The following is a 16,185-nucleotide window of genomic DNA, read 5'->3' as shown; positions in this document are numbered from 1 at the left end:
CTGACACCACCAATGAACTCAGGACATCATGTTTAGTGGATCTGGGTTGCCTTCTTTTGCTACTAATGCTTATCTTTGCAGGTTGATGAAGCTATTCAAAAGTTGCATTTTATCGTAAAAATAGGGGAGGTTTAAAACCCCCGCTATTTGTATATAAAAACGTGAGGTCTGGAGGTTGAAGACGACCACGCGTCCCAGCGTGGTTCGTCAGTCAACCGGTCGTTGTCCACGCAAGAAAGAGGTGGGGCCAGTCTGACTTTGGTCTCCCCACCAATTCAATACATGCAATCCCATCATTACATCATGTGTCTTGCAATCTGAGCCCTTGATCTCATTCAATATTCCAATCCAACGCATCTGACATGCATGCACACCGTGGAGCCTCAGCTCCTCACCACACAGGATCAGTATCTTTTTTTCATTTTCTATTTTTATTTTATTTTCTTTGCAAAATTAATTAAAAATACTTAAAAAATCCAAAAAATCCCACAAAAAATATTTTAGACTTCTAAAAATATATATTATTTTCTGAAATAAAAATATTTTATTTTTCTTCATAATTCCAATATTTTACATAATTAATTAGTTTATATTTATATATTTACTTTTTAATTATTCTAACCAATCAAAAAATCATAAAAAAAATTGTTCTTTGTGTTAAATATTGTTTATATATCATAAACTAATTTTGTACATATTTAGGATAATTTTCTCTTTAAGCTTTAATTATTTGTGTAATTATTTATATAATTATGTCTTAATTAACTTAAAAAACCCAAAAACAAATTTCAAAAATTCCAAAAAAAATTAGTTTTGTTCTAAAATCAATTAACAAGCATTTTGTACATATTTTTAAGCTTATTTGCTAGGTTTAATCATATTTCCATCTTTTCTTTCTTTTAAATTAATTAATAATGCATTAATTATATTTAAAATAAATCACAAAAATACAAAAACATGCCTTTTATTTATTACAATTTAAATTCCTAGATAAATGTATAGGATGTCAAATTCATGTAAATAGGCTAGTTTACATTTCCCGCACAATCGATGTAATAGCGTAGATTTACTTTCTGCACTTTACATTTCCGCATTTTAATTTCCAGCACCCATATAAACTGCGTGTATGTCAAAGATAAAACTGAACCGTCAGATCACTAACTTCAAAGATAAATACCTGAATTCAATCACAATCACATTTGCACCTCCTAGGGTAACCCCTTTTCACTCTTTTCAAAATCAAAGTTACATTTCTACTGTTTCGAGTACAAAATCGAACCTTTTGTTTATATCCGACGAATGGATAGATTTTTAAAGGGAACAAGGATAAAGACCTCCTAACTCAGGGTAGACCTCCTAGTTTGCTTGCTCAAAATCAAAACAAACAAAATTCTCATACACTGTTGTTTTTTTAAAACGAATTTTCCAAAAGACAATATTTTGTATACATCCAAACACGGATCATTACAGAATTAACGATCTTTTCAAAACATCTTTCGAAAGATAAACAAGCATTTGTATATATCCGCACAAGGATCATTACAAATTCTATTTGCAAAGGTATTTCAAAAACACAGGTAAAGCATTCCGAATCAATTGAAAAGTAAAGCAAATGAGCTAAGCAAACTAAAGAGCCCATGGATAACCATGGATACAAAGGGTGCTAACACCTTCCCTTTGTATAACCTACCCCCTTACCCAGAATCTCTCAAAGGTCTTTTTTCTGTTTCTTTTATAAACCTTTCCTTCATTGGATAAAATAAAAGGTCGGTGGCGACTCTGTAAACTTTTTTTCAAAAGCGACGCGAAAGCGTCCGATCGACAAAAAAGAGTCAGTTCACGTATCCCACCCACGGGAGGGGTATGGCCCGAAAGGACGGTCCACACTACCATTTGAAATATGTGTTTCTTGATGAGGTTGGTAAAAAAATCAAATATCATTAGTGGTTCATTGTCTGGCAAAGAAGAATAGAAATTGATCCATGTGTTGAAAGAAACAAGGAAGCGATAGGAGGATGAGAAAACATCTTTCACTTGTCCGTTTGGGATTTTTGAGTATAGGAAGATGCCATTTAGTTTGTGCAATGCACCGGCCACTTTTTAAAGGTGTATGCAAGCCATATTTTCCGATCTCATTGATAAATTTTTGGAAGTCTTCATGGATGACTTCTCCGTTTTCGAAGCTTCTTTTGATTTGTCTTGAAGAACTTGGATACTGTTTTGAAGAGATGTGTGGAAACTAACTTAGTTCTTAATTGGGAGAAATGTACTTTCATGGTTACCAAGGGAATTGTCCTTGGTCACAAAGTTTCATCCAATGGACTTGAAGTTGCCACCACCATTTATCAAAGACTTTTCAAAGATTTCAAAGCCATTGAGAAACTTTCTCAACAAAGATAAGTCTTTAATTTTAGATGATGCTTGTTTGATATCTTTTGATGATTTGAAACAAAAACTGATAACTGCACCAATAATCATAGCACTCGATTGGAAAAATGACTTTGAACTAATGTGTGATGCTAGAGATTATGTTGTTGGTGCAATTCTTGGTCAAAGAAAAAGAAATTCTTTTCATGAAATACATTATGCTAGAAAGGTTCTTAATGAGGCACAAATTAATTATGCCATCACTGAAAAATAATTTCTAGTTATAGTGTCTATGTTAGAAAAATTTAGGTCCTATCTAATTGGTTTGAAAGTTATTATTTACACTGACCATGCAACTCTAAAGTACCTACTCACTAAGCCGGACTCCAAATGAAGGCTCGTGAGGTGGATCTTGTTATTGCAAGAGTTTAACTTAGAGATTCGAGGCAAATAGGGGACGGAGAATTCGGTGGCAGATCACTTGTCAAGGTTGGTTAACAATGAAATCACAAGAATAAAAAGTGAAATTGTGAAGTCTTTTCAGGATGAGAAACTGCTCATGATTCAAGAAAGGCAGTGGTTTTCCGATTTGGCCAATCATAAAGCTACCGAATGGATACCCAAAGATTGGTTGGAATGAAATAAAAAAGTTCCTCCGTGATGCCACTTTCTATGTGTGGGGTCAACATACTTGTTTAAAATTGGTGTGGACAATTTATCGAGAAGGTGCTTTACAAAGGAAGAAGAAAGAATTATTCTACGGCATTTTCATAATTCACCTTATGGTGGACACTATAATGGGCAAAAGATGGCAACAAAGGTTCTTCAATCGGGTTTATTTTGGCCTTCCTTGTTTAAAGATGCGCATGTGTATGCTGAGAGTTATGATAATTGCCAAAGGAGTGGTGGAATAAGGAAAAGAAACGAGATGGCTTAACAAAATATGTTAGAGGCCGAAGTGTTTGATTGTTGGGGTATTGATTTTGTAGGCCCATTTCCACCATCATTTTCTTGTGAATACATCTTGATTATTGTGGACTATGTGTCCAAATGGGTGGAAGCGATTGCGTGTGCAAAAGCTGATGGTAAAACCGCGATCAAATTTCTAAAGAAAAATAGTTTTTTGCATTATGGTACTCCAAGGGTGTTGATAAGTAATGGAGGATCCCACTTTTGCAACTCTCAATTAGAAAAATCTTTGGAGCATTCTGGTGTGAAACACAAAGTTACAACACCATACCATCCACAAGCTAACGGTCAAGTGGAGGTATCAAATTGTGAGATTAAGAGGATTCTTGAAAAAAGTGTTTCTTCTTCAAGAAAGAATTGGTCACACAAACTTGATGAAGTGTAATACGCCTATCAGACCGCATTCAAAGCTCCAATTGTTCTCAAACCCTTTCAAATGATCTCTGGGAAGACTTGTCATTTACCGATAGAGTTGGAACATAACACTTTTTGGGCTACATTTGTATCCACACGTTGATGGATATAGAACAACTCCTTCTGATCCTTCTTCCTCAGTTCTCTTTGTGCGTTTCTTTGCGCTTCTGTTGCATCAGTTGCAACCGGTACGTAGTCGTCATTGACGAGATCAAGAACATCTTGAGCTCCAAACAACACACGCAACTGAATCATCCAACGGTTTCAGTTCTTTCTATCAAATATTGGAAGCTTTGTGTTCTAGCTACCGTTTTCACCGTTCATCTTTGATCTTGTGCAAATCACTCAATTCTCACAAACACTCGTGTTTCCAATCCCATAGAATCAAGAAATGTGATTTTGTTTGATTTCAATCGTAAATTTGACATAAATTCAAGAAACGAAATCAAACACTCATCTCACTTATACTCGTGTTTTCCTTTCATCAATTTGAACCAAAGCTCTTGATACCAATTGTTGGAGTTGCACCTCCAGTGATGCACAAGAATTTACAAGACGAAGATGATGATGAGAAAGAATTGCATAGAGAGAGTAACAAATTTATAATTAGCTTTCTCTCAATTAAAAAATAGTTACAAACTGAAAAACTAAATTTCATTATTCTTACAACCAAACTTAAAATGCAACCGAAATGCAAACGAAATTCAAATACAAATACAAACAAAAATAAAACTGAATCTTAATTACTTCTAACAAATAAATATATTAATAAGAAATTTAATAATAATAATAGACTACAATACTATTTTAATGAAATATTAACATGATGAACCCCACACCAGCAACCTCTTAATCAATTCTATAAATATAGAAAAATACTAAGTTTATCTTTAACTCAAATATAAACTTAATATATTTCAAAAAAGAAAGAGATTTAGTATAAAAATATTTGTCTCAACATTTGTGCACTTACTTTTAGAAATCAAAATATTGTGTTTTCTAGTTGCATGCACTAGTGGTGAATTAAAAATCGTATTGAATTAAAAATCGTATTGCTAGTTTTAAGAGTCAAATATCAGTCGACTGTACTAGTGTGCCATATATTTTCAACCTACGAGATGTGGTTAGTCAAAAAAATTAATATAAATAATTTAAAATTTTCTGAATATTAGCTTGGTCTGTATTAATTAATTATAATTGTTGGGAGAGGAGTACCATAATCAAAGTTTGAATTCCTGTCACTCCATAAGATATTCTCTTATTAAAGACATATATATTATTCACTTCATTGAATCAAAATTCTTTTTTCTACTTAATTGACTGCTTGATATATTTTTTTAAAAGATATAGTCTTCTGCCGTATTAAAACACTTAACTTTGTATTCAAACTTTGCAGTAAACTTATACTATCTTTTGAGAAAGACTAACTGCACATTTGGAATTTTATATACAATAACATTTTAAAAAGAGAATGTTTTTATATATATATATATATATATATATATATATATATATATATATATATATATATATATATATATATATATATATATATATATATATATATATATATATATATATATATATATATATATAACTAAGGATTCTCCAACCTATTTACACTGAGACAAGGCAAAAGCACGATAAAAGAAATTACTGACCAATTATAATTACGACAAATAAAGCAAAGGCTTTTTGCTAAAATCGTAAAAGGAATAATTGAGATGAGTAATGTCTCCACAAAAAGATCACCTCCACACCAAAATTTTGATATTCCAAAGCAAATCATCAAAATTTCACTCTTTCTTCCTAAAACAAACTCCATTCCTAACCAACCAAATGGATCATGTCGTAGCTAGCCAAATCACATCTAACTTCTTCACATCCACCTTTTTAGATTTACAAAACGAATGTCAATCCATTAAACTCGACAAGCACTCTTCCTCCTCTAACCCCAATTTACCTATCCAAAACGCTATCTCCCTCCAAATATTCTTTACCAAAGAACAAGCAAAAAAGGAATGATCCCGATTTTCCAAATCAATTCCATAAAAAGAACACTTTAAATGATCAAAAGGAATAGAAATACCTCTATACACCAAAAGATCTTTAGTTAGAAGCTTATTAGCAATGAGCCTCCACCCAAAAGCCTTAATCTTGAACGGCACCTCCGATTTCCAAACTATCCCCTTCGCCTCATCAAATCTACAAGGAGGACCAAAAGAGGTTTGCATGCAAGAATACGCTTCATAAAAAGAAGCAACTGAAAACCCTTCTTCCCGGTTTAAATCCCGCTCCACCACATCTTTACCTTCTCCCAATCCCCCAAAAGCCTCAAAAGATTCACACAATGCACCCAATTAGGCAAATAAATCCGAATTGTCCATAATCGACTCCAATACGCCTAAGTCCCCCCATCTCCGCTCTTCTTCCATCCAACCACCCATAACCGCCACCGATACCCCCTTCAAACTCGACGCCTCAAATAAACCCGAGAACTCTTCCTTCAATAATTTACCATCCAACCACTTCACTTCCCAAAAATGAGTCTCCAACCGCAATAGATTGTCTCCCCAACCCCGTGAGCCCTTCCGCCACCAACATAAAAAGAAAAGGCGAAAGAGGATCATCTTGTATCAACCCTTTTCCCACATCAAAATCCTTAGTGGGATTCCCATTGACAAGGACCGACATATTGCTATTAAACACCAACATCTCCATCCAATTCCTCCACTTTAACCCAAATACTATCCTCCTAAAAAGTAACGTAAATATTTCCAACTTACGTTGTCATAAGCCTTTTCAAAATGTCAAATTTAAAGAGCAAACAATTGCTTCTTTCTTTCTTCGCATAATCGAAAAGCTCATTTACCACCAACACCCCCTCTAACATTTGTCTTCCTGGAACAAAGGCGTTTTTATACGGAGAAATAATTAAACTCAAAATCCTCTTTAAGCTACCCGCCAGCAATTTCGCCACCACTTTGTTCATACATACCACCAAAAAAATAGGTCTATAATCGTCCAAAGACAAAGGATTTTGGGTTTTTGGAATCAATTTTAAAAAGAAGAAGTGGTCGCCTAAGATAATGAAACTCCTTCATAGAAACTCTTAAAAAAATGAACAAAATCGTCTTTAAGAAAAACCAACATCTCTTGATGAAAATAAACGAAAACCTATCCGGACCCAGACTCCTCGAGCCACCACAACTCCAAATGGCCTCCTTAATCTCATCCTCTAGAAAAGGTCTTTCGAGATTCACCATATCCTCTTATCTAATTTTTTGAAAGAAATCCCTTACATAAAAGGTCTAACCTCTTCCGTCTCCACAAATTTACTAGAAAAGTGCCTAGTTATCTCCTCCACCAATTCTATCATTCCTCCAGAAAATTGAATCAAATCGATATGATTTATTCTCCTTCTTTATTTCATTACCTTGTGAAAAAACCATTGTTTGAATCTCCCTCCTTCATTCATACTAACCTAGATTTAGTAGAAGCATATTCTCTTTGATCCTCAAATTCCTCCAAAATCTACTAGTCGCTTCCCTTCTATCACCAACCACATCCTTAAGCAAATCCTCGTCCACTACCTCCACCCTCTCATCGTCCAAATTAATATCCCTCACTCCCTCCTTCACCTCCAAATCATACCTCCCAAAAATATCTTTATTCTACCAAGGTCGAATTTCCATAATTCATGTTCTTGAAAGAGCTTTTGACTCTATCCACCAAAGAGCTTTTATGAACGAACTCCGCAAAAAGAGATTTTGTGGGAAATGACATAAAATTCCCACTAATTTCCAAGATCAAACTTTGTTTGATCCAAAACAAAACCACAAAGAAATTGCATTTGAAGTTCATTCCATCTCAAAACATTATAGCGGAGCAAATCTTCCTCAAACTTTCCTGATTTGACTATCGATTCTAATGACAATAACTAAGAAGATCCAGAGGAAAACCTTAGGAAAAAATGATTCCTTCGTTGTAGCCATATCTCACCTTATTTGAGATGGAAGTCGGAAAAAGTCACAGATTAGCGCCATAGTGGTCGAAGATACTAGCTTCCACCACGAAATAGTAATCCTTGGAACGATGAGCATCTATTTTGAATATAAGATCCTTATCTATCATGACAATAGGCCACAGCAGTCTAAAAAGCTCAATTTATGCTGCAAATTGACAATATTTAATGCAGATCAAGACAAACACGAAACTAAATCCCCTATGTACTAGGCAGAATAGATAGAGAAAGGAAACCTCGTCGATCAGGTGGATCCATCGACCAACTATGAAGCAGTAGGATCGACTAAATCATCTCCTACCATTTGGCCACATGAACAGGTGCATGCGAAAAAAAGGCATTCCCTAGAGAGAAAGTTGAGGATACCGCTAGAATAGTCAGAATACTATTTAAAATAAATTCCATATGTGAAGTAAGATACATTAAATGAGTATCTAGAATTATAATAGTTAAAGAATTTTAGGGAAACGAAGTTGTATGGTTGTTGATCGTACTAACCTCAACCAAGCATGGCAAAATCATATACATTTCACCACATCTCAATATAAGCAACTTGCACCACAACAATAATATCATTAATCAATCATAACAACATATTCCAATTCACAATCATGTCATCAAACACATAACAACATTCATATCTCAACCATAATGAATCAAAATGCGACTCAACATGCAACTTTATGTTATGTGTATGCATGTGGTACCATTCGGAGTAACCTCCCAATTCAAACATTTGCCATTGGGCCAACTTAATCATTTTCCATAGAGGCCAACTTAAACAATTTCCATTTAGGCCAACTCAAACAATGCCATGGATACGACTCAGTGTATGCACATCCATAAATACAACTTAAACAACATAAATCCATATAAACAACATAACCAACATATCCAATTTGCACAACATAGCCAACTTGAACAACTTAATCAACTTGAATGACTTAATCAACTTTCCAATACTTAACCAAAGAAGGACAATGAAATCCAAGAAAATGTATTAAAAAGTTATTCCAATCAATGTCATTAGATAGGAAATGATCTCAGCTTTTCGGAGGTTCAAACAGCACTTAAAAAGGAGTTACAGATCAAAATTTATGGCCTTTTTAAAATCTGCCAAAAATGGAAATCTTCAAGTCGACGCAAGGGGTTCATAGGTCGACGCATGGATGCTTTCTACCCCCCCCCCCCTCGGGTTAGCTTAGGTTGACTTATGAGTCGACGTAAAGGATTCTATAGGTCGACGCACAGAGTTCATAGGTCGGTGCATGCTAAAGGAAAGTGTATTTTCTGCCTTTTGGGTTGCTTAGGTCGACCCAAGCTTCTGTGTTGGTCGACCTACACTACGTAAAAACTCAGAAATCACCATTTTTCTTCCCTAGTCCCCTCATGCAACACCCACTAACCCATACACCATTTATGCATCAATTGAAAGAAAATTACCACACAAGTAAGGTTCCTAAACTTATTTCTAATCATGGGTTCACATACAAACATCATCAATCATGCTTAGGATCACAATTTCATAGAAACCTAGTATGAACCCCAACCAATTTCAATAAACAATCAAACATCAAATTGCAAATAGAGAAGAGCATGGAATCAAGCATAGAATCAAAACCACCATAACATATCATCATAGAATCTCTTATCATGAAAGAACCCCACTCTCACCTTATGTTTGGATTGAAGACAACTCTATCTTAAATGGGTTTCTTCTTAGTTCCTCCTTTCTTCCCTTCTCTCTCTTCTCTACTCTATTTCTTTCTCTTCTATTTGTTATGAAAACTAAAACCCCTAAAACCCTAACTTTTACTAACTTTCTTATTATTTCTAGATCCCCTATGTACTAGGCAGAATAGATAGAGAAAGGAAACCTCGTAGATCAGGTGGATCCATCGACCAACTATGAAGCAGTAGGATCGACCAAATCATCTCCTACCATTTGGCCACATGAACAGGTGCATGCGGTAAAAATGGCATTCCCTAGAGAGAAAGTTGACGATACCGCTAGAATAGTCAGAATACTATTTAAAATAAATTCCATATCTAAAGTAAGATACATTAAATGAGTATCTAGAATTATAATAGTTAAGGAATTTTAGGGAAATGAAGTTGTATGGTTGTTGATCGTACTAACCTCGACCAAGCATGTCCGACGTGTCATACCTCAAAATTTGTCCATAATATTTTCAGATATTTTGACTCACCTGACTTTCAACTGCTCAAGAATATGCAAGAATTGGGCACACTTACTTCTCTCTTAAGCAATCAACCCACAACTAGGGTTTCGCTCTTCTCAAAGTAAAATCAGGTTCTAACACCTCAAGTGGACTTCATGGCCTCTCATATGCTTCAAAGTATCCCCGTGCCAAGTTTCAAACTATGATTCACAAGAGTGCTCAATCAACTGCTCAAATGGTCAATAGTCGACTAGTTTGACCTAAAAGTCAACTATGGTCAAATTACAGTCAAAGTTCCTGATTTTGGTTCAACACCAACACCTTGAAGTAACATTAATCATTTGATCAAGGGTTGATCATGATTCATCAAGGAAAGTTCATAAATCAACAAAACCTAAAGTTTTTAAATTAGGGTTTTTTGACCTAAAAGTCAACTGAACTTTGACCAACCATAACTTTCACATGGAACATCAGAAATTTCCCAACCAAAGCCTATTTCGAAGGAAATTGAATTCTCTACAACTTTGTCTATCTAAAGCCGAGGCCAAAAATGTTTCATTTGAGAGATATGAGCAAAAACATTACATGTCCTTTTGAAAGTCAACCAAAAGCATTTTTTTGTCAAAGCCAATATCATCAAGATAAAATCTCCAAATGCAAAAACAATTTCAAAGTGGCTTGTAAAGGACATCTTGAGCTTTCCAAAAAGTCCTAGAAAACTTTTATATCTTAAAAATTGAGGGAGATATGCTTTGTCAATGTTGGTCAATTTTGGGTGAAATATGTGAAGCAAATGAGGTTCAAAATGAATTTTCTTGCAAAGAGGCCCAACGTTTTATGACCCAATCTTGTTCCCCAAGTCATCAGAGATACTCAATCTCAAAGCCACGAATTTGTGATGAATATTTGATTTTATTTGAATTTTTTCCATTTAAAAGGTGATTAAAATCAAATAAATGATAAAAATACAAGGAGATTTGATTTGCTTATATTTCCAATCAAATTCAATCTCCTAAATATCATATATTCCACACAAATTCGTGCAAAAAAAATATGGATGAGATTGGATTGAAATTGTGCCAATTTTGGAAGTTTTAAAAACCATATTTCAATCAAATCTCCAATCTATGATCCAACAAGATTCAAACCAAAATTATTGACCTAATTCCATCTAATATAAGTATGCAAGCCATTTAGATCATAAGGGGACGAAATTCTGACTTGAGAAACCATATTCAAACTCACAAAATTTCAAATCATCCTGAGGCTTCAAACGCATTCCTTGAACGTTGCTGAAGCTATCCAGACCATCACCTTCAATCAACACGCCTGGAATCACTAACAACAAGCACAGTTTGTCTTGAATTTTTTGGATTTGAATACTATGATTCATGATGCATAAACATGTTTTGGTTACATATAGTTGTTCGTGGTGATATTCTGAAGGTTTCTGGATGTTTAATTGAATCGTTGCGTGCCTATATAGCAATATACCATTATTAGGTTTAGAAGTCTTGAATTAGGGTTTGTTATATATGACAAATTAACCCCAATCGCAGGTATATCGGAGGTCGTGATGGGTAGACAAACTCACCCATGTGCTTACTTTTTATTTTTATGGCTTGTGTGAGGTTTTTGACATTTGCAGGTGATCTAGTTACCACCATCTTCGTGGCTAAATCCTAGTTAATTACAACAGAATTTTACCAGGCTTGGGGAAGAAGAAGGTTGCGTGGCCTCACGTTATTGGTCATTTTAAATTTCGCGCGCATTTTCCATTAATGACTATTGATTTTCTATATTATTAATTAAGTGTGTTGATTGAACAAATTGAACGCTTGGTTGAGTTGGCAAGGTGAACGCATGAGGGAAGGGGTCTGGACTCGATCCTTCGCTCCTGCAATATATTTTTGTGATATAACTTCACCTTTGTATCAAGACCCTTGGACGATGTTAAGGATGGATCCAACGCTCACAGATTTGCAGGCACGCCATGGACATTCAGGGACCATCACACTGGATCCCAGCACCTGGTTCTTTATTTTATTTTTATTTAGTTTATTATTTTTAATTCTTTTTTAGTTTGTTTTAATTTCTGTTAAATTTAGCCAATAAACCCTTTTTATTTCTAATAGCCAAAACCCTACTTTAGGTAAAACTTCGAAATTGACAAAATATTTGTTTTATTAGTTTAAAATTAATTTAGTTTAGGATTAATTAATTAATTAGTTTGAATTAGGTTAAATAATTAGAATTGATTTTATTTATTTATTAGGTTTTTTATTTAAATTAGTTATTTTAATAATTAGGATTAGGTTAAATAATTAGGTTAATTAATTTAATTTAGGATTAATAATTTAGGTTTAATTTTGAATTCCCATTAGGTAAATAATTAGATTTGGGGTTTATTTAATCGATTAACTTTCCCATAACTTTAATTTATTCAGTGCAGTTAGGCTTAGTAGTTATTTCTTCCTATTAACCTTCGTCTAGGTTTAATCCATTGATGTCTCTTACCGGTAGGGTTTGTCCATTAACTGTAGGTTAGGTTTCTTTAACCCTTATATTTTTACCCATTAGGTTTTTAGCCACTAAGTTAACCTTTAAGATTTAGGTTTACCATTTTTGTATTCAAACATTGAATTTCTTTATGCGCGAAATCTCTTCTCATCCCATACTCTATGAATGTCGCATGTGTGTTTATTTTCTGTCATTTCAATTCTAGAAATCATGTATAGGTCGCAATAAGTTTTCTTGTAATAGTAATTAAGGTTTATATTCATGCCTTTAATTTCTGCATTTTATTTCTGCCTTTCCCCCAATTTTTGGCTATGTAATCCCTTATCCCGAAGCCTTGTAATAGCGTAGGATTTTACTTTCCGCATTTTATTTTCCGCAAATTATAACTGTTATTTAACTGCGTGGTTAGTAATTTAGGGAGTGATAAGCATGTTAATTAATTTAGATCACTAACTTTATAAGATAAAATAATCTGAATATAATCACATAATTGCGCACCCACACACCTTTAAGGTAATTCCTCTTATTGCTGCCTTTCGATTAAAAATAGTTAAGTCCCTCGGATACGAGGATGCCTTAGCAAATGTTGCCCTCAGTTCATTATCATCATCAAAGATCATAAGTCCCTTCGATGTTGCCTACAAATGTATATGATCTCGTCCCGTTCGAATGCTAATATATCCTTATTGGTTGCCTAAAATGACTATTATATCATTCTCGATGACCCTTTTCACATCCAATGAAAGGACTACCTACCCTCCTTATGGTATGGATAGCCCTTTCAAACGAAAGACTTAAAGAAAAAGAAAGACGAACTTAGGGTAGGTACTCTTAATTGCTTGCCCAATAATCAAACTTTCAAATTACTTTTCACACCTCTTTTCAAAACAATTTCCAAAAGGCTACACTTATTTACAAGTTAAAGTCCTTATTCAAATGTTTTTCTAAACACACACGACACCTTTCAAAAAAATAAACAAAGTGAGCTAAGCAATTAAGAGCCCATGGATAACCATGGATACAAAGGGTGCTTACACCTTCCCTTTGTATAACCTATCCCCCGAACTCAAAATCTTTCAAAGGTCTTTCCTGTTCTTTTTTCCTTTTCTAATGGGATAAAATAAAAGTCGGTGGCGACTCTTGCTATCCGCAACATTTTAAAAAATTCAGTTCTCCCACCGTGTTACACGACGCAACATAAACAAGCGCGTAATCGCCTCGACCGAGCATAAATTGTTATCATTCATGGGCATTTACCCCAGGCTCGACCAAATACACATGTTCAAACCCTATAGAAAGGAAACGAGTTTTATGATTAGACAAACCATATACCCATACAATGGGACACCCTTTTGGTTGGAGAAAACATGTGTAACCTGAAGGATAGAAAAACACTTAGAAAGGGGGGGTTTGAATAAGTGTAGTCTAAAAACTTGAACGATAAAAACAATATGCACAGTTATTTTTATCCTGGTTCGTTGTTAACTAAACTACTCCAGTCCACCCCCACGGAGTGATTTACCTCACCTGAGGATTTAATCCACTAATCGCAGTAGATTACAATGGTTTTCCACTTAGTCCGAGACTAAGTCTTCTAGAGTATCCTGATCACAACCTGATCACTCCAGGAACAAATGCTTAGACACAAGCTAAGACTTTCTTAGAGTATCCTGACCACCATGTGATCACTCTAATTACAACTGCTTAGACACAAGCTAAGACTTCCTAGAGTATCCTGATCAACACTTGATCACTCTAGTTACTTACAAATTAATGTAATCAAATAAGAGTTTTACAATGCTTCTTAAAAGCTATAATCACAACAGTGATATTTCTCTTAACCTTTAAGCTTAATCTCACTTATATATTACAACAGCAATGTAGTGAGCTTTGATGAAGATGAAGTTTCTGAGCTTTGAGTTTGAACAGCGTTTCAGCAAGTTTTTCAGAATAGTTTTGTTCAGAATTGGTAACCTTGCTTCTCATCAGAACTTCATATTTATAGGCATTTGAGAAGATGACCGTTGGGCGCATTTAATGCTTTGCGTGTTCCGTACAGCTTTGCATTTAATGTTTCACGCTTTTGTCAACTACCTCGAGCCTTGTTCACGCTGTGTCTACTGACGTTGCCTTTAATAGCTTCCAACGTTCCTTTTGTCAGTCAGCGTAGCCTGCCACCTGTACTTTCTTCTGATCTGATGTTTGAATATAATATTTGAATATCATCAGAGTCAAACAGCTTGGTGCATAGCATCTTCTTGTCTTCTGACCTTGAAGTGCTTCTGAGCGTGATACCATGAGAACTTCAGTGCTTCTGCTTCTGATCTCAAGTTCTTCTGATGCTTTCATAGACCCATGTTCTGATTCTGCCTTGACCATCTTCTGATGTCTTTCCAGACCATGTTCTGATGTTGCATGCTGAACCTTCTGAGACAAAGCTTCTGAGCGCTGATTTGTGCATACTCTTTATATATATTTCCTGAAATGGAAATTGCAATGTATTAGAGTACCACATTATCTCACACAAAATTCATATCCTTGTTATCATCAAAACTAAGAATATTGATCAGAACAAATCTTGTTCTAACAATCTCCCCCTTTTTGATGATGACAAAAACATATAAAAATGATATGAATTTGCGATCAGAAAGAGCAGACGGCTAAAGACAAATTACACAGCTATAGCATAAGCATGTGAATATGTCTCCCCCTGAGATTAACAATCTCCCCCTGAGATGAATAATCTCCCCCTGAAATAAATACTCGAAGAACTTTTAATAATAAAAGACTTCCCTGATTATTTCGGTAGAGACGATCACATAAGCTTCTTGCTTCTGATAATTCATAGCTTCTGACTTCTGCTTCCATTGGACAGCTTCAGAACTTGAATTTCTTTAGATTCCTAGAACACTCACAGCTTCTGATTCCTGCTTCCATTTAGGACAGCTTCAGAACTTGAATTTCTTTGATCTTCAGAACATTCACAGCTTCTGATTCCTGCTTCCATTTAGGACAGCTTCAGAACTTGAATTTCTTTGATCTTGAGAACATTCACAGCTTCTGATTCATGCTTCCATTTAGGACAGCTTCAGAACTTGAGTTTTCTGGATCTTTAGAATATTCACAGCTTCTGATTTCTGCTTCCCTCGAATAGCTTTAGAACTTGAGTTTTCTGGATCTTTAGAATATTCACAGCTTCTGATTTCTGCTTCCCTCGGATAGCTTCAGAGCTTTGAATTTCTTCTTACATCACTTCATGCTAGATTGTATCAGAACATTGTTGAATGTACCAGAGCATCATCAGAGCATCTCTACATCCTGAAATGTTACAGAACAAAACTAAACGACAAAAGTCAGCATGAAAGAGTTAGAACATAAAATGTGTACCAGAACACAAAATATGTATCAGAGCCATATAAGCCACATAGAATATATCAGATCCAATAGACAATGTATCAGAGCAAATAGACAATGATTTGGATCATATTCTATTATCAGAATTTTTGATCATTCTTCCTTCTTGCTTCTGATTCTGAAGCTTCCTAGCACTCAGCTTGCTTCAAGAATCCAAGAGCTTGATTCATCATCTTGTTGCTTCTCATGTTGATCTTGAATCTTTGATTCCTGCAACAACACAACTTAAAAACATATGAAGCTTGCAGCTTCTGTTAGTAGAGCAACTGATTAAATCAAATCATTTATCACATA

The sequence above is a fragment of the Vicia villosa genome, unplaced genomic scaffold (assembly GCF_029867415.1).
Source record: "Vicia villosa cultivar HV-30 ecotype Madison, WI unplaced genomic scaffold, Vvil1.0 ctg.003997F_1_1, whole genome shotgun sequence".
NCBI lineage: Eukaryota > Viridiplantae > Streptophyta > Magnoliopsida > Fabales > Fabaceae > Vicia > Vicia villosa.
This window is presented reverse-complemented; position numbering follows the sequence as displayed.